Source organism: Macrosteles quadrilineatus, unplaced genomic scaffold (genome assembly GCF_028750875.1).
Source record: "Macrosteles quadrilineatus isolate MER2022 unplaced genomic scaffold, UCM_ALF_1.0 Scaffold_5__1_contigs__length_97177068, whole genome shotgun sequence".
NCBI classification, from domain to species: domain Eukaryota; kingdom Metazoa; phylum Arthropoda; class Insecta; order Hemiptera; family Cicadellidae; genus Macrosteles; species Macrosteles quadrilineatus.
In genome coordinates this window covers 15292223-15318202 of record NW_026542598.1, presented here as the reverse complement: position 1 = coordinate 15318202, position 25980 = coordinate 15292223, and positions in this window count along the sequence as shown.

Below are 25980 nucleotides of genomic sequence, written 5' to 3'. Positions count from 1 at the left end.
CTTCCTATAATATTATTATATATGTATTATTCATAACAAAAACATTATTAAAAAGTGTTCATTCATATATAATTATAATTATAAAAAAACTTTAAACTATGTATTTATATTATGATCAAAAAAACCTGTCAATATTTATTTGCATATTATCGTTTCTATAATATTATTATATTTGTATTATTAATTACAAAAACATTACCAAAAAGTGTTCATTCACATATATTTATTATTATAAAAAACTTTAAAATATGTATTCATATTATGATAAAAAGAAACCTGTGAATATTTATTTGCATATTATCCATCCTATAATATTATTATATATGTATTATTAATTACAAAAACATCATTAAAAAGTGTTCATTCATATATAATTATTTTTATATAAAAATTTTAAAATATGTATTTATATTATGATAAAAAAAAACTGTCAATATTTAATTGCATATTATCCTTACTATAATATTAATATATATGTATTATTATTATTAAAAACATTATTAAAAAGTGTTCATACATATATAATTATAATTATAAAAATATTATAAAATATGTATTTATATTATGATCAAAAACATTTATATATATTTATTTGTATATGATCCTTCCTATAATATTATTATATATGTATTATTAATAACAAAAACATTATTAAAAAGTGTTCATTCATATATAATTATTATTATAAAAATATTATAAAATATGTATTTATATTATGATCAAAAACATTTATATATATTTATTTGTATATTATCCTTCCTATAATATTATTATATATGTATTATTCATAACAAAAACATTATTAAAAAGTGTTCATTCATATATAATTATTATTATAAAAATATTATAAAATATGTATTTATATTATGATCAAAAACATTTATATATATTTATTTGTATATGATCCTTCCTATAATATTATTATATATGTATTATTAATAACAAAAACATTATTAAAAAGTGTTCATTCATATATAATTATTATTATAAAAATATTATAAAATATGTATTTATATTATGATCAAAAACATTTATATATATTTATTTGTATATTATCCTTCCTATAATATTATTATATATGTATTATTAATAACAAAAACATTATAAAAAAGTGTTCATTCATATATAATTATTATTATAAAAATATTATAAAAAATGTATTTATATTATGATCAAAAACATTTATATATATTTATTTGTATATTAGCCTTCCTATAATATTATTATATATGTATTATTAATAACAAAAATATTATTAAAAAGTGTTCATTCATATATAATTATAATTATAAAAATATTATAAAATATGTATTTATATTATGATCAAAAACATTTATATATATTTATTTGTATATTATCCTTCCTATAATATTATTATATATGTATTATTCATAACAAAAACATTATTAAAAAGTGTTCATTCATATATAATTATAATTATAAAAAAACTTTAAACTATGTATTTTTATTATGATCAAAAAAACCTGTCAATATTTATTTGCATATTATCGTTTCTATAATATTATTATATTTGTATTATTAATTACAAAAACATTACCAAAAAGTGTTCATTCACATATATTTATTATTATAAAAAACTTTAAAATATGTATTCATATTATGATAAAAAGAAACCTGTGAATATTTATTTGCATATTATCCATCCTATAATATTATTATATATGTATTATTAATTACAAAAACATCATTAAAAAGTGTTCATTCATATATAATTATTTTTATATAAAAATTTTAAAATATGTATTTATATTATGATAAAAAAAAACTGTCAATATTTAATTGCATATTATCCTTACTATAATATTAATATATATGTATTATTATTATTAAAAACATTATTAAAAAGTGTTCATTCATATATAATTATAATTATAAAAATATTATAAAATATGTATTTATATTATGATCAAAAACATTTATATATATTTATTTGTATATGATCCTTCCTATAATATTATTATATATGTATTATTAATAACAAAAACATTATTAAAAAGTGTTCATTCATATATAATTATTATTATAAAAATATTATAAAATATGTATTTATATTATGATCAAAAACATTTATATATATTTATTTGTATATTATCCTTCCTATAATATTATTACATATGTATTATTAATAACAAAAACATTATTCAAAAGTGTTCATTCATATATAATTATTATTATAAAAATATTATAAAATTTGTATTTATATTATGATCAAAAACATTTATATATATTTATTTGTATATTATCCTTCCTATAATATTATTATATATGTATGATTCATAACAAAAACATTATTAAAAAGTGTTCATTCATATATAATTATAATTATAAAAAAACTTTAAACTATGTATTTATGTTATGATAAAAAAAAACTGTCAATATTTATTTGCATATTATCGTTTCTATAATATTATTATATTTGTATTATTAATTACAAAAACATTACTAAAAAGTGTTCATTCATATATAATTATTATTATAAAAAACTTTAAAATATGTATTTATATTATGATAAAAAAAACCTGTGAATATTTATTTGCATATTATCCTTCCTATAATATTATTATATATGTATTATTAATTACAAAAACATCATTAAAAAGTGTTCATTCATATATAATTATTTTTATATAAAAATTTTAAAATAAGTATTTATATTATGATAAAAAAACCTGTCAATATTTAATTGCATATTATCCTTACTATAATATTAATATATATGTATTATTATTATTAAAAACATTATTAAAAAGTGTTCATTCATATATAATTATAATTATAAAAATATTATAAAATATGTTTTTATATTATGATCAAAAACATTTATATATATTTATTTGTATATTATCCTTCCTATAATATTATTATATATGTATTATTAATAACAAAAACATTATAAAAAAGTGTTCATTCATATATAATTATAATTATAAAAATATTATAAAAAATGTATTTATATTATGATCAAAAACATTTATATATATTTATTTGTATATTAGCCTTCCTATAATATTATTATATATGTATTATTAATAACAAAAATATTATTAAAAAGTGTTCATTCATATATAATTATAATTATAAAAATATTATAAAATATGTATTTATATTATGATCAAAAACATTTATATATATTTATTTGTATATTATCCTTCCTATAATATTATTATATATGTATTATTCATAACAAAAACATTATTAAAAAGTGTTCATTCATATAAAATTATAATTATAAAAAAACTTTAAACTATGTATTTATGTTATGATCAAAAAAAACTGTCAATATTTATTTGCATATTATCGTTTCTATAATATTATTATATTTGTATTATTAATTACAAAAACATTACTAAAAAGTGTTCATTCATATATAATTATTATTATAAAAAACTTTAAAATATGTATTTATATTATGATAAAAAAAACCTGTGAATATTTATTTGCATATTATCCTTCCTATAATATTATTATATATGTATTATTAATTACAAAAACATCATTAAAAAGTGTTCATTCATATATAATTATTTTTATATAAAAATTTTAAAATAAGTATTTATATTATGATAAAAAAACCTGTCAATATTTAATTGCATATTATCCTTACTATAATATTAATATATATGTATTATTATTATTAAAAACATTATTAAAAAGTGTTCATTCATATATAATTATAATTATAAAAATATTATAAAATATGTTTTTATATTATGATCAAAAACATTTATATATATTTATTTGTATATTATCCTTCCTATAATATTATTATATATGTATTATTAATAACAAAAACATTATAAAAAAGTGTTCATTCATATATAATTATAATTATAAAAATATTATAAAAAATGTATTTATATTATGATCAAAAACATTTATATATATTTATTTGTATATTAGCCTTCCTATAATATTATTATATATGTATTATTAATAACAAAAATATTATTAAAAAGTGTTCATTCATATATAATTATAATTATAAAAATATTATAAAATATGTATTTATATTATGATCAAAAACATTTATATATATTTATTTGTATATTATCCTTCCTATAATATTATTATATATGTATTATTCATAACAAAAACATTATTAAAAAGTGTTCATTCATATATAATTATAATTATAAAAAAACTTTAAACTATGTATTTATATTATGATCAAAAACATTTATATATATTTATTTGTATATTATCCTTCCTATAATATTATTATATTTGTATTATTAATTACAAAAACATTACTAAAAAGTGTTCATTCATATATAATTATTATTATAAAAAACTTTAAAATATGTATTTATATTATGATAAAAAAAACCTGTCAATATTTAATTGCATATTATCCTTACTATAATATTAATGTATATGTATTATTATTATTAAAAAGTGTTCATTCATATATAATTATAATTATAAAAATATTATAAAATATGTATTTATATTATGATCAAAAACAATTATATATATTTATTTGTATATTATCCTTCCTATAATATTATTATATATGTATTATTAATTACAAAAACATCATTAAAAAGTGTTCAATCATATATAATTATTTTTATATAAAAATTTTAAAATATGTATTTATATTATGATAAAAAAACCTGTCAATATTTAATTGCATATTATCCTTACTATAATATTAATATATATGTATTATTATTATTAAAAACATTATTAAAAAGTGTTCATTCATATATAATTATTATTATAAAAATATTATAAAATATGTATTTATATTATGATCAAAAACATTTATATATATTTATTTGTATATTATCCTTCCTATAATATTATTATATATGTATTATTCATAACAAAAACATTATTAAAAAGTGTTCATTCATATATAATTATAATTATAAAAAAACTTTAAACTATGTATTTATATTATGATCAAAAAAACCTGTCAATATTTATTTGCATATTATCGTTTCTATAATATTATTATATTTGTATTATTAATTACAAAAACATTACTAAAAAGTGTTCATTCATATATAATTATTATTATAAAAAACTTTAAAATATGTATTTATATTATGATAAAAAAAACCTGTCAATATTTAATTGCATATTATCCTTACTATAATATTAATATATATGTATTATTATTATTAAAAACATTATTAAAAAGTGTTCATTCATATATAATTATAATTATAAAAATATTATAAAATATGTATTTATATTTTCACCAAAAACATTGATATATATTTATTTGTATATTATCCTTCCTTTAATATTATTATATATGTATTATTCATAACAAAAACATTATTAAAAAGTGTTCATTCATATATAATTATAATAATAAAAAAACTTTAAACTATGTATTTATATTATGATCAAAAAAACCTGTCAATATTTATTTGCATATTATCGTTTCTATAATATTATTATATTTGTATTATTAATTACAAAAACATTACTAAAAAGTGTTTATTCATATATAATTATTTTTATAAAAAACTTTAAAATATGTATTTATATTATGATAAAAAAAAACCTGTGAATATTTATTTGCATATTATCCTTCCTATAATATTATTATATATGTATTATTAATTACAAAAACATCATTAAAAAGTGTTCATTCATATATAATTATTTTTATATAAAAATTTTAAAATATGTATTTATATTATGATAAAAAACCCTGTCAATATTTAATTGCATATTATCCTTACTATAATATTAATATATATGTATTATTATTATTAAAAACATTATTAAAAAGTGTTCATTCATATATAATTATAATTATAAAAATATTATAAAATATGTATTTATATTATGATCAAAAACATTTATATATATTTATTTGTATATTATCCTTCCTATAATATTTTTATATATGTATTATTAATAACAAAAACATTATTAAAAAGTGTTCATTCATATATAATTATTATTATAAAAATATTATAAAATATGTATTTATATTATGATCAAAAACATTTATATATATTTATTTGTATATTATCCTTCCTATAATATTATTATATATGTATTATTAATAACAAAAACTTTATTAAAAAGTGTTCATTCATATATAATTATTATTATAATAATATTATAAAATATGTATTTATATTATGATCAAAAACATTTATATATATTTATTTGTATATTATCCTTCCTATAATATTATTATATATGTATTATTCATAACAAAAACATTATTAAAAAGTGTTCATTCATATATAATTATAATTATAAAAAAACTTTAAACTATGTATTTATATTATGATCAAAAAAACCTGTCAATATTTATTTGCATATTATCGTTTCTATAATATTATTATATTTGTATTATTAATTACAAAAACATTACTAAAAAGTGTTCGTTCATATATAATTATTATTATAAAAAACTTTAAAATATGTATTTATATTATGATAAAAAAAACCTGTCAATATTTATTTGCATATTATCCTTTCTATAATTTTATTATATTTGTATTATTAATTACAAAAACATTATTAAAAAGTGTTCATTCATATATAATTATTATTATAAAAAAACTTTAAAATATGTATTTATATTATGACTAAAAATTGTTCATTCATATATAATTATTATTATAAAAAACTTTAAAATATGTATTTATATTATGATCAAAAACATTTATATATATTTATTTGTATATTATCCTTCCTATAATATTATTATATATGTATTATTCATAACAAAAACATTATTAAAAAGTTTTCATTCATATATAATTATAATTATAAAAAACTTTAAAATATGTATTTATATTATGATAAAAAAAACCTGTGAATATTTATTTGCATATTATCCTTCCTATAATATTATTATATATGTATTATTAATTACCAAAACATCATTAAAAAGTGTTCATTCATATATAATTATTTTTATATAAAAATTTTAAAATATATATTTATATTATGATTAAAAAAAACTGTCAATATTTAATTGCATATTATCCTTACTATAATATAAATATATATGTATTATTATTATTAAAAACATTATTAAAAAGTGTTCATTCATATATAATTATAATTAAAAAAATATTATAAAATATGTATTTATATTTTGATCAAAAACATTGATATATATTTATTTGTATTTTATCCTTCCTATAATATTATTATATATGTATTATTCATAACAAAAACATTATTAAAAAGTGTTCATTCATATATAATTATAATTATAAAAAAACTTTAAACTATGTATTTATATTATGATCAAAAAAACCTGTCAATATTTATTTGCATATTATCGTTTCTATAATATTATTATATTTGTATTATTAATTACAAAAACATTACTAAAAAGTGTTTATTTATATATAATTATTATTATAAAAAACTTTAAAATATGTATTAATATTATGATAAAAAAAAACTGTGAATATTTATTTGCACATTATCCTTCCTATAATATTATTATATATGTATTATTAATTACAAAAACATCATTAAAAAGTGTTCATTCATATATAATTATTTTTATATAAAAGTTTTAAAATATGTATTTATATTATGATAAAAAACCCTGTCAATATTTAATTGCATATTATCCTTACTATAATATTAATATATATGTATTATTATTATTAAAAACATTATTAAAAAGTGTTCATTCATATATAATTATAATTATAAAAATATTATAAAATATGTATTTATATTATGATCAAAAACATTTATATATATTTATTTGTATATTATCCTTCCTATAATATTATTATATATGTATTATTAATAACAAAAACATTATTAAAAAGTGTTCATTCATATATAATTATTATTATAAAAATATTATAAAATATGTATTTATATTATGATCAAAAACATTTATATATATTTATTAGTATATTATCCTTCCTATAATATTATTATATATGTATTTTTAATTACAAAAACATCATTAAAAAGTGTTCATTCATATATAATTATTTTTATATAAAAATTTTAAAATACGTATTTATATTATGATTAAAAAAACCTGCAAATATTTAATTGCATATTATCCTTACTATAATATTAATATATATGTATTATTATTATTAAAAACATTATTAAAAAGTGTTCATTCATATATAATTATAATTATAAAAATATTATAAAATATGTATTTATATTATGATCAAAAACATTTATATATATTTATTTGTATATTATCCTTCCTATAATATTATTATATATGTATTATTTATAACAAAAACATTATTAAAAAGTGTTCATTCATATATAATTATAATTATAAAAAAACTTTAAACTATGTGTTTATATTATGATCAAAAAACCTGTCAATATTTATTTGCATATTATCGTTTCTATAATATTATTATATTTGTATTATTAATTACAAAAACATTACTAAAAAGTGTTCATTCATATATAATTATTATTATAAAAAACTTTAAAATATGTATTTATATTATGATAAAAAAAACCTGTGAATATTTATTTGCATATTATCCTTCCTATAATATTATTATATATGTATTATTAATTACAAAAACATCATTAAAAAGTGTTCATTCATACATAATTATTTTTATATAAAAATTTTAAAATATGTATTTATATTATGATAAAAAAACCTGTAAATATTTAATTGCATATTATCCTTACTATAATATTAATATATATGTATTATTATTATTAAAAACATTATTAAAAAGTGCTCATTCATATATAATTATAATTATAAAAATATTATATAATATGTATTTATATTATGATCAAAAACATTTATATATATTTATTTGTATATTATCCTTCCTATAATATTATTATATATGTATTATTCATAACAAAAACATTATTAAAAAGTGTTCATTCATATATAATTATAATTATAAAAAAACTTTAAACTATGTATTTATATTATGATCAAAAAAACCTGTCAATATTTAATTTGCATATTATCGTTTCTGTAATATTATTATATTTGTATTATTAATTACAAAAACATTACTAAAAAGTGTTCATTCATATATAATTATTATTATAAAAAACTTTAAAATATGTATTTATATTATGATAAAAAAAACCTGTCAATATTTAATTGCATATTATCCTTACTATAATATTAATATATATGTATTATTATTATTAAAAACATTATTAAAAAGTGTTCATTCATATATAATTATAATTATAAAAATATTATAAAATATGTATTTATATTTTCACCAAAAACATTGATATATATTTATTTGTATATTATCCTTCCTTTAATATTATTATATATGTATTATTCATAACAAAAACATTATTAAAAAGTGTTCATTCATATATAATTATAATAATAAAAAAACTTTAAACTATGTATTTATATTATGATCAAAAAAACCTGTCAATATTTATTTGCATATTATCGTTTCTATAATATTATTATATTTGTATTATTAATTACAAAAACATTACTAAAAAGTGTTTATTCATATATAATTATTTTTATAAAAAACTTTAAAATATGTATTTATATTATGATAAAAAAAACCTGTGAATATTTATTTGCATATTATCCTTCCTATAATATTATTATATATGTATTATTAATTACAAAATCATCATTAAAAAGTTTTCATTCATATATAATTATTTTTATATAAAAATTTTAAAATATGTATTTATATTATGATAAAAAACCCTGTCAATATTTAATTGCATATTATCCTTACTATAATATTAATATATATGTATTATTATTATTAAAAACATTATTAAAAAGTGTTCATTCATATATAATTATAATTATAAAAATATTATAAAATATGTATTTATATTATGATCAAAAACATTTATATATATTTATTTGTATATTATCCTTCCTATAATATTTTTATATATGTATTATTAATAACAAAAACATTATTAAAAAGTGTTCATTCATATATAATTATTATTATAAAAATATTATAAAATATGTATTTATATTATGATCAAAAACATTTATATATATTTATTTGTATATTATCCTTCCTATAATATTATTATATATGTATTATTAATAACAAAAACATTATTAAAAAGTGTTCATTCATATAAAATTATTATTATAATAATATTATAAAATATGTATTTATATTATGATCAAAAACATTTATATATATTTATTTGTATATTATCCTTCCTATAATATTATTATATATGTATTATTAATAACAAAAACATTATTAAAAAGTGCTCATTCATATATAATTATTATTATAAAAATATTATAAAATATGTATTTATATTATGATCAAAAACATTTATATATATTTATTTGTATATTATCCTTCCTATAATATTATTATATATGTATTATTCATAACAAAAACATTATTAAAATGTGTTCATTCATATATAATTATTATTATAAAAATATTATAAAATATGTATTTATATTATGATCAAAAACATTTATATATATTTATTTGTATATTATCCTTCCTATAATATTATTATATATGTATTATTCATAACAAAAACATTATTAAAAAGTGTTCATTCATATATAATTATAATTATAAAAAAACTTTAAACTATGTATTTATATTATGATAAAAAAACCTGTCAATATTTATTTGCATATTATCCTTTCTATAATATTATTATATTTGTATTATTAATTACAAAAACATTATTAAAAAGTGTTCATTCATATATAATTATAATTATAAAAATATTATAAAATATGTATTTATATTATGATTAAAAACATTTATATATATTTATTTGTATATTATCCTTCCTATAATATTATTATATATGTATTATTAATAACAAAAACATTATTAAAAAGTGTTGATTCATATATAATTACAATTATGAAAAAAATTATAAAATATGTATTTATATTATGATCAAAAACATTTATATATATTTATTTGTATATTATCCTTCCTATAATATTATTATATATGTATTATTCATAACAAAAACATTATTAAAAAGTGTTCATTCATATATAATTATAATTATAAAAAAACTTTAAACTATGTATTTATATTATGATCAAAAAAACCTGTCAATATTTATTTGCATATTATCGTTTCTATAATATTATTATATTTGTATTATTAATTACAAAAACATTACTAAAAAGTGTTCGTTCATATATAATTATTATTATAAAAAACTTTAAAATATGTATTTATATTATGATAAAAAAAACCTGTCAATATTTATTTGCATATTATCCTTTCTATAATTTTATTATATTTGTATTATTAATTACAAAAACATTATTAAAAAGTGTTCATTCATATATAATTATTATTATAAAAAAACTTTAAAATATGTATTTATATTATGACTAAAAATTGTTCATTCATATATAATTATTATTATAAAAAACTTTAAAATATGTATTTATATTATGATCAAAAACATTTATATATATTTATTTGTATATTATCCTTCCTATAATATTATTATATATGTATTATTCATAACAAAAACATTATTAAAAAGTTTTCATTCATATATAATTATAATTATAAAAAACTTTAAAATATGTATTTATATTATGATAAAAAAAACCTGTGAATATTTATTTGCATATTATCCTTCCTATAATATTATTATATATGTATTATTAATTACCAAAACATCATTAAAAAGTGTTCATTCATATATAATTATTTTTATATAAAAATTTTAAAATATATATTTATATTATGATTAAAAAAAACTGTCAATATTTAATTGCATATTATCCTTACTATAATATAAATATATATGTATTATTATTATTAAAAACATTATTAAAAAGTGTTCATTCATATATAATTATAATTAAAAAAATATTATAAAATATGTATTTATATTTTGATCAAAAACATTGATATATATTTATTTGTATTTTATCCTTCCTATAATATTATTATATATGTATTATTCATAACAAAAACATTATTAAAAAGTGTTCATTCATATATAATTATAATTATAAAAAAACTTTAAACTATGTATTTATATTATGATCAAAAAAACCTGTCAATATTTATTTGCATATTATCGTTTCTATAATATTATTATATTTGTATTATTAATTACAAAAACATTACTAAAAAGTGTTTATTTATATATAATTATTATTATAAAAAACTTTAAAATATGTATTAATATTATGATAAAAAAAAACTGTGAATATTTATTTGCACATTATCCTTCCTATAATATTATTATATATGTATTATTAATTACAAAAACATCATTAAAAAGTGTTCATTCATATATAATTATTTTTATATAAAAGTTTTAAAATATGTATTTATATTATGATAAAAAACCCTGTCAATATTTAATTGCATATTATCCTTACTATAATATTAATATATATGTATTATTATTATTAAAAACATTATTAAAAAGTGTTCATTCATATATAATTATAATTATAAAAATATTATAAAATATGTATTTATATTATGATCAAAAACATTTATATATATTTATTTGTATATTATCCTTCCTATAATATTATTATATATGTATTATTAATAACAAAAACATTATTAAAAAGTGTTCATTCATATATAATTATTATTATAAAAATATTATAAAATATGTATTTATATTATGATCAAAAACATTTATATATATTTATTAGTATATTATCCTTCCTATAATATTATTATATATGTATTTTTAATTACAAAAACATCATTAAAAAGTGTTCATTCATATATAATTATTTTTATATAAAAATTTTAAAATACGTATTTATATTATGATTAAAAAAACCTGCAAATATTTAATTGCATATTATCCTTACTATAATATTAATATATATGTATTATTATTATTAAAAACATTATTAAAAAGTGTTCATTCATATATAATTATAATTATAAAAATATTATAAAATATGTATTTATATTATGATCAAAAACATTTATATATATTTATTTGTATATTATCCTTCCTATAATATTATTATATATGTATTATTTATAACACAAACATTATTAAAAAGTGTTCATTCATATATAATTATAATTATAAAAAAACTTTAAACTATGTGTTTATATTATGATCAAAAAACCTGTCAATATTTATTTGCATATTATCGTTTCTATAATATTATTATATTTGTATTATTAATTACAAAAACATTACTAAAAAGTGTTCATTCATATATAATTATTATTATAAAAAACTTTAAAATATGTATTTATATTATGATAAAAAAAACCTGTGAATATTTATTTGCATATTATCCTTCCTATAATATTATTATATATGTATTATTAATTACAAAAACATCATTAAAAAGTGTTCATTCATACATAATTATTTTTATATAAAAATTTTAAAATATGTATTTATATTATGATAAAAAAACCTGTAAATATTTAATTGCATATTATCCTTACTATAATATTAATATATATGTATTATTATTATTAAAAACATTATTAAAAAGTGCTCATTCATATATAATTATAATTATAAAAATATTATATAATATGTATTTATATTATGATCAAAAACATTTATATATATTTATTTGTATATTATCCTTCCTATAATATTATTATATATGTATTATTCATAACAAAAACATTATTAAAAAGTGTTCATTCATATATAATTATAATTATAAAAAAACTTTAAACTATGTATTTATATTATGATCAAAAAAACCTGTCAATATTTAATTTGCATATTATCGTTTCTGTAATATTATTATATTTGTATTATTAATTACAAAAACATTACTAAAAAGTGTTCATTCATATATAATTATTATTATAAAAAACTTTAAAATATGTATTTATATTATGATAAAAAAAACCTGTCAATATTTAATTGCATATTATCCTTACTATAATATTAATATATATGTATTATTATTATTAAAAACATTATTAAAAAGTGTTCATTCATATATAATTATAATTATAAAAATATTATAAAATATGTATTTATATTTTCACCAAAAACATTGATATATATTTATTTGTATATTATCCTTCCTTTAATATTATTATATATGTATTATTCATAACAAAAACATTATTAAAAAGTGTTCATTCATATATAATTATAATAATAAAAAAACTTTAAACTATGTATTTATATTATGATCAAAAAAACCTGTCAATATTTATTTGCATATTATCGTTTCTATAATATTATTATATTTGTATTATTAATTACAAAAACATTACTAAAAAGTGTTTATTCATATATAATTATTTTTATAAAAAACTTTAAAATATGTATTTATATTATGATAAAAAAAACCTGTGAATATTTATTTGCATATTATCCTTCCTATAATATTATTATATATGTATTATTAATTACAAAATCATCATTAAAAAGTTTTCATTCATATATAATTATTTTTATATAAAAATTTTAAAATATGTATTTATATTATGATAAAAAACCCTGTCAATATTTAATTGCATATTATCCTTACTATAATATTAATATATATGTATTATTATTATTAAAAACATTATTAAAAAGTGTTCATTCATATATAATTATAATTATAAAAATATTATAAAATATGTATTTATATTATGATCAAAAACATTTATATATATTTATTTGTATATTATCCTTCCTATAATATTTTTATATATGTATTATTAATAACAAAAACATTATTAAAAAGTGTTCATTCATATATAATTATTATTATAAAAATATTATAAAATATGTATTTATATTATGATCAAAAACATTTATATATATTTATTTGTATATTATCCTTCCTATAATATTATTATATATGTATTATTAATAACAAAAACATTATTAAAAAGTGTTCATTCATATATAATTATTATTATAATAATATTATAAAATATGTATTTATATTATGATCAAAAACATTTATATATATTTATTTGTATATTATCCTTCCTATAATATTATTATATATGTATTATTAATAACAAAAACATTATTAAAAAGTGCTCATTCATATATAATTATTATTATAAAAATATTATAAAATATGTATTTATATTATGATCAAAAACATTTATATATATTTATTTGTATATTATCCTTCCTATAATATTATTATATATGTATTATTCATAACAAAAACATTATTAAAATGTGTTCATTCATATATAATTATTATTATAAAAATATTATAAAATATGTATTTATATTATGATCAAAAACATTTATATATATTTATTTGTATATTATCCTTCCTATAATATTATTATATATGTATTATTCATAACAAAAACATTATTAAAAAGTGTTCATTCATATATAATTATAATTATAAAAAAACTTTAAACTATGTATTTATATTATGATAAAAAAACCTGTCAATATTTATTTGCATATTATCCTTTCTATAATATTATTATATTTGTATTATTAATTACAAAAACATTATTAAAAAGTGTTCATTCATATATAATTATAATTATAAAAATATTATAAAATATGTATTTATATTATGATTAAAAACATTTATATATATTTATTTGTATATTATCCTTCCTATAATATTATTATATATGTATTATTAATAACAAAAACATTATTAAAAAGTGTTGATTCATATATAATTACAATTATGAAAAAAATTATAAAATATGTATTTATATTATGATCAAAAACATTTATATATATTTATTTGTATATTATCCTTCCTATAATATTATTATATATGTATTATTCATAACAAAAACATTATTAAAAAGTGTTCATTCATATATAATTATAATTATAAAAAAACTTTAAACTATGTATTTATATTATGATCAAAAAAACCTGTCAATATTTATTTGCATATTATCGTTTCTATAATATTATTATATTTGTATTATTAATTACAAAAACATTACTAAAAAGTGTTCGTTCATATATAATTATTATTATAAAAAACTTTAAAATATGTATTTATATTATGATAAAAAAAACCTGTCAATATTTATTTGCATATTATCCTTTCTATAATTTTATTATATTTGTATTATTAATTACAAAAACATTATTAAAAAGTGTTCATTCATATATAATTATTATTATAAAAAAACTTTAAAATATTTATTTATATTATGACTAAAAATTGTTCATTCATATATAATTATTATTATAAAAAACTTTAAAATATGTATTTATATTATGATCAAAAACATTTATATATATTTATTTGTATATTATCCTTCCTATAATATTATTATATATGTATTATTCATAACAAAAACATTATTAAAAAGTTTTCATTCATATATAATTATAATTATAAAAAACTTTAAAATATGTATTTATATTATGATAAAAAAAACCTGTGAATATTTATTTGCATATTATCCTTCCTATAATATTATTATATATGTATTATTAATTACCAAAACATCATTAAAAAGTGTTCATTCATATATAATTATTTTTATATAAAAATTTTAAAATATATATTTATATTATGATTAAAAAAAACTGTCAATATTTAATTGCATATTATCCTTACTATAATATAAATATATATGTATTATTATTATTAAAAACATTATTAAAAAGTGTTCATTCATATATAATTATAATTAAAAAAATATTATAAAATATGTATTTATATTTTGATCAAAAACATTGATATATATTTATTTGTATTTTATCCTTCCTATAATATTATTATATATGTATTATTCATAACAAAAACATTATTAAAAAGTGTTCATTCATATATAATTATAATTATAAAAAAACTTTAAACTATGTATTTATATTATGATCAAAAAAACCTGTCAATATTTATTTGCATATTATCGTTTCTATAATATTATTATATTTGTATTATTAATTACAAAAACATTACTAAAAAGTGTTTATTCATATATAATTATTATTATAAAAAACTTTAAAATATGTATTAATATTATGATAAAAAAAAAACTGTGAATATTTATTTGCACATTATCCTTCCTATAATATTATTATATATGTATTATTAATTACAAAAACATCATTAAAAAGTGTTCATTCATATATAATTATTTTTATATAAAAGTTTTAAAATATGTATTTATATTATGATAAAAAACCCTGTCAATATTTAATTGCATATTATCCTTACTATAATATTAATATATATGTATTATTATTATTAAAAACATTATTAAAAAGTGTTCATTCATATATAATTATAATTATAAAAATATTATAAAATATGTATTTATATTATGATCAAAAACATTTATATATATTTATTTGTATATTATCCTTCCTATAATATTATTATATATGTATTATTAATAACAAAAACATTATTAAAAAGTGTTCATTCATATATAATTATTATTATAAAAATATTATAAAATATGTATTTATATTATGATCAAAAACATTTATATATATTTATTAGTATATTATCCTTCCTATAATATTATTATATATGTATTATTAATTACAAAAACATCATTAAAAAGTGTTCATTCATATATAATTATTTTTATATAAAAATTTTAAAATACGTATTTATATTATGATTAAAAAAACCTGCAAATATTTAATTGCATATTATCCTTACTATAATATTAATATATATGTATTATTATTATTAAAAACATTATTAAAAAGTGTTCATTCATATATAATTATAATTATAAAAATATTATAAAATATGTATTTATATTATGATCAAAAACATTTATATATATTTATTTGTATATTATCCTTCCTATAATATTATTATATATGTATTATTTATAACAAAAACATTATTAAAAAGTGTTCATTCATATATAACTATAATTATAAAAAAACTTTAAACTATGTGTTTATATTATGATCAAAAAACCTGTCAATATTTATTTGCATATTATCGTTTCTATAATATTATTATATTTGTATTATTAATTACAAAAACATTACTAAAAAGTGTTCATTCATATATAATTATTATTATAAAAAACTTTAAAATATGTATTTATATTATGATAAAAAAAACCTGTGAATATTTATTTGCATATTATCCTTCCTATAATATTATTATATATGTATTATTAATTACAAAAACATCATTAAAAAGTGTTCATTCATACATAATTATTTTTATATAAAAATTTTAAAATATGTATTTATATTATGATAAAAAAACCTGTAAATATTTAATTGCATATTATCCTTACTATAATATTAATATATATGTATTATTATTATTAAAAACATTATTAAAAAGTGCTCATTCATATATAATTATAATTATAAAAATATTATATAATATGTATTTATATTATGATCAAAAACATTTATATATATTTATTTGTATATTATCCTTCCTATAATATTATTATATATGTATTATTAATAACAAAAACTTTATTAAAAAGTGTTCATTCATATATAATTATTATTATAATAATATTATAAAATATGTATTTATATTATGATCAAAAACATTTATATATATTTATTTGTATATTATCCTTCCTATAATATTATTATATATGTATTATTAATAACAAAAACATTATTAAAAAGTGCTCATTCATATATAATTATTATTATAAAAATATTATAAAATATGTATTTATATTATGATCAAAAACATTTATATATATTTATTTGTATATTATCCTTCCTATAATATTATTATATATGTATTATTCATAACAAAAACATTATTAAAAAGTGTTCATTCATATATAATTATAATTATAAAAAAACTTTAAACTATGTATTTATATTATGATCAAAAAACCTGTCAATATTTATTTGCATATTATCGTTTCTATAATATTATTATATTTGTATTATTAATTACAAAAACATTACTAAAAAGTGTTCATTCATATATAATTATTATTATAAAAAACTTTAAAATATGTATTTATATTATGATAAAAAAAACCTGTCAATATTTATTTGCATATTATCCTTTCTATAATATTATTATATTTGTATTATTAATTACAAAAACATTATTAAAAAGTGTTCATTCATATATAATTATTATTATAAAAAAACTTTAAAATATGTATTTATATTATGACTAAAAAGTGTTCATTAATATATAATTATTATTATAAAAAACTTTAAAATATGTATTTATATTATGATCAAAAACATTTATATATATTTATTTGTATATTATCCTTCCTATAATATTATTATATATGTATTATTCATAACAAAAACATTATTAAAAAGTTTTCATTCATATATAATTATAATTATAAAAAACTTTAAAATATGTATTTATATTATGATAAAAAAAAACCTGTGAATATTTATTTGCATATTATCCTTCCTATAATATTATTATTTATGTATTATTAATTACAAAAACATCATTAAAAAGTGTTCATTCATATATAATTATTTTTATATAAAAACTTTAAAATATATATTTATATTATGATAAAAAAAACCTGTCAATATTTAATTGCATATTATCCTTACTATAATATTAATATATATGTATTATTATTATTAAAAACATTATTAAAAAGTGTTCATTCATATATAATAATAATTATAAAAATATTATAAAATATGTATTTATATTTTGATCAAAAACATTGATATATATTTATTTGTATTTTATCCTTCCTATAATATTATTATATATGTATTATTCATAACAAAAACATTATTAGAAAGTGTTCATTCATATATAATTATAATTATAAAAAAACTTTAAACTATGTATTTATATTATGATCAAAAAAACCTGTCAATATTTATTTGCATATTATCGTTTCTATAATATTATTATATTTGTATTATTAATTACAAAAACATTACTAAAAAGTGTTTATTCATATATAATTATTATTATAAAAACTTTAAAATATGTATTTATATTATGATAAAAAAAACCTGTGAATATTTATTTGCACATTATCCTTCCTATAATATTATTATATATGTATTATTAATTACAAAAACATCATTAAAAAGTGTTCATTCATATATAATTATTTTTATATAAAAATATTAAAATATGTATTTATATTATGATAAAAAAACCCTGTCAATATGTAATTGCATACTATCCTTACTATAATATTGATATATATATGTATTATTATTATTAAAAACATTATTAAAAAGTGTTCATTCATATATAATTATAAAAATATTATAAAATATGTATTTATATTATGATCAAAAACATTTATATATATTTATTTGTATATTATCCTTCCTATAATATTATTATATATGTATTATTAATAACAAAAACATTATTAAAAAGTGTTCATTCATATATAATTATTATTATAAAAATATTATAAAATATGTATTTATATTATGATCAAAAACATTTATATATATTTTTTGTATATTATCCTTCCTATAATATTATTATATATGTATTATTCATAACAAAAACATTATTAAAAAGTTTTCATTTATATATAATTATTATTATAAAAATATTATAAAATATGCATTTATATTATGATCAAAAACATTTATATATATTTATTTGTATATTATCCTTCCTATAATATTATTATATATGTATTATTAATTACAAAAACATCATTAAAAAGTGTTCATTCATATATAATTATTTTTATATAAAAATTTTAAAATATGTATTTATATTATGATAAAAAAACCTGTCAATATTTAATTGCATATTATCCTTACTATAATATTAATATATATGTATTATTATTTTTAAAAACATTATTAAAAAGTGTTCATTCATATATAATTATAATTATAAAAATATTATAAAATATGTATTTAAATTATGATCAAAAACATTTATATATATTTATTTGTATATTATCCTTCCTATAATATTATTATATATGTATTATTTATAACAAAAACATTATTAAAAAGTGTTCATTCATATATAATTATAATTATAAAAAAACTTTAAACTATGTGTTTATATTATGATCAAAAAAACCTGTCAATATTTATTTGCATATTATCGTTTCTATAATATTATTATATTTGTATTATTAATTACAAAAACATTACTAAAAAGTGTTCATTCATATATAATTATTATTATAAAAAACTTTAAAATATGTATTTATATTATGAAAAAAAAACCTGTGAATATTTATTTGCATATTATCCTTCCTATAATATTATTATATATGTATTATTAATTACAAAAACATCATTAAAAAGTGTTCATTCATACATAATTATTTTTATATAAAAATTTTAAAATATGTATTTATATTATGATAAAAAAACCTGTCAATATTTAATTGCATATTATCCTTTCTATAATATTAATATATATGTATTATTATTATTAAAAACATTATTAAAAAGTGCTCATTCATATATAATTATAATTATAAAAATATTATAAAATATGTATTTATATTATGATCAAAAACATTTATATATATTTATTTGTATATTATCCTTCCTATAATATTATTATTTATGTATTATTAATTACAAAAACATTATTAAAAAGTGTTCATTCATATATAATTATTATTATAAAAATATTATAAAATATGTATTTATATTATGATCAAAAACGTTTATATATATTTTTTTGTATATTATCCTTCCTATAATATTATATTATATGTATTATTCATAACAAAAACATTATTAAAAAGTGTTCATTCATATATAATTATAATTATAAAAAAACTTTAAACTATGTATTTATATTATGATCAAAAAAACCTGTCAATATTTATTTGCATATTATCGTTTCTATAATATTATTTTGTATTATTAATTAAAAAAACATTACTAAAAAGTGTTCATTCATATATAATTATTATTATAAAAAACTTTAAAATATGTATTTATATTATGATAAAAAAAACCTGTGAATATTTATTTGCATATTATCCTTCCTATAATATTATTATATATGTATTATTAATTACAAAAACATCATTAAAAAGTGTTCATTCATATATAATTGTTTTTATATAAAAATTTTAAAATATGTATTTATATTATGATAAAAAAAACCTGTCAATATTTAATTGCATATTATCCTTACTATAATATTAATATATATGTATTATTATTATTAAAAACATTATTAAAAAGTGTTCATTCATATATATTTATAATTATAAAAATATTATAAAATATGTATTTATATTATGATCAAAAACAATTATATATATTTATTTGTATATTATCCTTCCTATAATATTATTATATATGTATTATTCATAACAAAAAGCATTATTAAAAAGTGTTCATTCATATATAATTATAATTATAAAAAAACTTTAAACTATGTATTTATATTATGATCAAATAAACCTGTCAATATTTATTTGCATATTATCCATCCTATAATATTATTATATATGTATTATTAATTACAAAAACATCATTTAAGAAGGTTCATTCATATATAATTATTATTATAAAAAAACTTTAAATATGTATTTATATTATGATCAAAAACATTTATATATATTTATTTGTATATTATCCTTCCTATAATATTATTATATATGTATTATTCATAACAAAAACATTATTAAAAAGTGTTCATTCATATATAATTATAATTATAAAAAAACTTTAAACTATGTATTTATATTATGATCAAAAACATTTATATATATTTATTTGTATATTATCCTTCCTATAATATTATTATATATGTATTATTCATAACAAAAACATTATTAAAAAGTGTTCATTCATATATAATTATAATTATAAAAAAACTTTAAACTATATATTTATATTATGATCAAAAAAACCTGTCAATATTTATTTGCATATTATCGTTTCTATAATATTATTATATTTGTATTATTAATTACAAAAACATTACTAAAAAGTGTTCATTCATATATAATTATTATTATAAAAAACTTTAAAATATGTATTTATATTATGATAAAAAAAACCTGTGAATATTTAATTGCATATTATCCTTACTATAATATTAATATATATGTATTATTATTATTAAAAACATTATTAAAAAGTGTTCATTCATATATAATTATAATTATAAAAATATTATAAAATATGTATTTATATTATGATCAAAAACATTTATATATATTTATTTGTATATTATCCTTCCTATAATATTATTATATATGTATTATTAATAACAAAAACATTATTAAAAAGTGTTCATTCATGTATAATTATTATTATAAAAATATTATAAAATATGTATTTATATTATGATCAAAAACATTTATATATATTTATTTGTATATTATCCTTCCTATAATATTATTATATATGTATTATTAATAACAAAAACATTATTAAAAAGTGTTCATTCATATATAATTATTATTATAAAAATATTATAAAATATGTATTTATATTATGATCAAAAACATTTATATATATTTATTTGTATATTATCCTTCCTATAATATTATTATATATGTATTATTCATAACAAAAACATTATTAAAAAGTGTTCATTCATATATAATTATTATTATAAAAATATTATAAAATATGTATTTATATTATGATCAAAAACATTTATATATATTTATTTGTATATTATCCTTCCTATAATATTATTATATATGTATTATTCATAACAAAAACGTTATTAAAAAGTGTTCATTCATATATAATTATAATTATAAAAAAACTTTAAACTATGTATTTATATTATGATCAAAAAAACCTGTCAATATTTATTTGCATATTATCGTTTCTATAATATTATTATATTTGTATTATTAATTACAAAAACATTACTAAAAAGTGTTCATTCATATATAATTATTATTATAAAAAACTTTAAAATATGTATTCATATTATGATAAAAAGAAACCTGTGAATATTTATTTGCATATTATCCATCCTATAATATTATTATATATGTATTATTAATTACAAAAACATCATTAAAAAGTGTTCATTCATATATAATTATTTTTATATAAAAATTTTAAAATATGTATTTATATTATGATAAAAAAAAACTGTCAATATTTAATTGCATATTATCCTTACTATAATATTAATATATATGTATTATTATTATTAAAAACATTATTAAAAAGTGTTCATTCATATATAATTATAATTATAAAAATATTATAAAATATGTATTTATACTATGATCAAAAACATTTATATATATTTATTTGTATATGATCCTTCCTATAATATTATTATATATGTATTATTAATAACAAAAACATTATTAAAAAGTGTTCATTCATATATAATTATTATTATAAAAAAACTTTAAACTATGTATTTATATTATGATCAAAAACATTTATATATATTTATTTGTATATTATCCTTCCTATAATATTATTACATATGTATTATTAATAACAAAAACATTATTCAAAAGTGTTCATTCATATATAATTATTATTATAAAAATATTATAAAATTTGTATTTATATTATGATCAAAAACATTTATATATATTTATTTGTATATTATCCTTCCTATAATATTATTATATATGTATGATTCATAACAAAAACATTATTAAAAAGTGTTCATTCATATATAATTATAATTATAAAAAAACTTTAAACTATGTATTTATGTTATGATCAAAAAAAACTGTCAATATTTATTTGCATATTATCGTTTCTATAATATTATTATATTTGTATTATTAATTACAAAAACATTACTAAAAAGTGTTCATTCATATATAATTATTATTATAAAAAACTTTAAAATATGTATTTATATTATGATAAAAAAAAACCTGTGAATATTTATTTGCATATTATCCTTCCTATAATATTATTATATATGTATTATTAATTACAAAAACATCATTAAAAAGTGTTCATTCATATATAATTATTTTTATATAAAAATTTTAAAATAAGTATTTATATTATGATAAAAAAACCTGTAAATATTTAATTGCATATTATCCTTACTATAATATTAATATATATGTATTATTATTATTAAAAACATTATTAAAAAGTGTTCATTCATATATAATTATAATTATAAAAATATTATAAAATATGTTTTTATATTATGATCAAAAACATTTATATATATTTATTTGTATATTATCCTTCCTATAATATTATTATATATGTATTATTCATAACAAAAACATTATTAAAAAGTGTTCATTCATATATAATTATAATTATAAAAAAACTTTAAACTATGTATTTATATTATGATCAAAAACATTTATATATATTTATTTGTATATTATCCTTCCTATAATATTATTATATATGTATTATTCATAACAAAAACATTATTAAAAAGTGTTCATTCATATATAATTATAATTATAAAAAAACTTTAAACTATGTATTTATATTATGATCAAAAAAACCTGTCAATATTTATTTGCATATTATCGTTTCTATAATATTATTATATTTGTATTATTAATTACAAAAACATTACTAAAAAGTGTTCATTCATATATAATTATTATTATAAAAAACATTATTAAAAAGTGTTCATTCATATATAATTATAATTATAAAAATATTATAAAATATGTATTTATATTATGATCAAAAACATTTATATATATTTATTTGTATATTATCCTTCCTATAATATTATTATATATGTATTATTAATAACAAAAACATTATTAAAAAGTGTTCATTCATGTATAATTATTATTATAAAAATATTATAAAATATGTATTTATATTATGATCAAAAACATTTATATATATTTATTTGTATATTATCCTTCCTATAATATTATTATATATGTATTATTAATAACAAAAACATTATTAAAAAGTGTTCATTCATATATAATTATTATTATAAAAATATTATAAAATATGTATTTATATTATGATCAAAAACATTTATATATATTTATTTGTATATTATCCTTCCTATAATATTATTATATATGTATTATTCATAACAAAAACATTATTAAAAAGTGTTCATTCATATATAATTATTATTATAAAAATATTATAAAATATGTATTTATATTATGATCAAAAACATTTATATATATTTATTTGTATATTATCCTTCCTATAATATTATTATATATGTATTATTCATAACAAAACGTTATTAAAAAGTGTTCA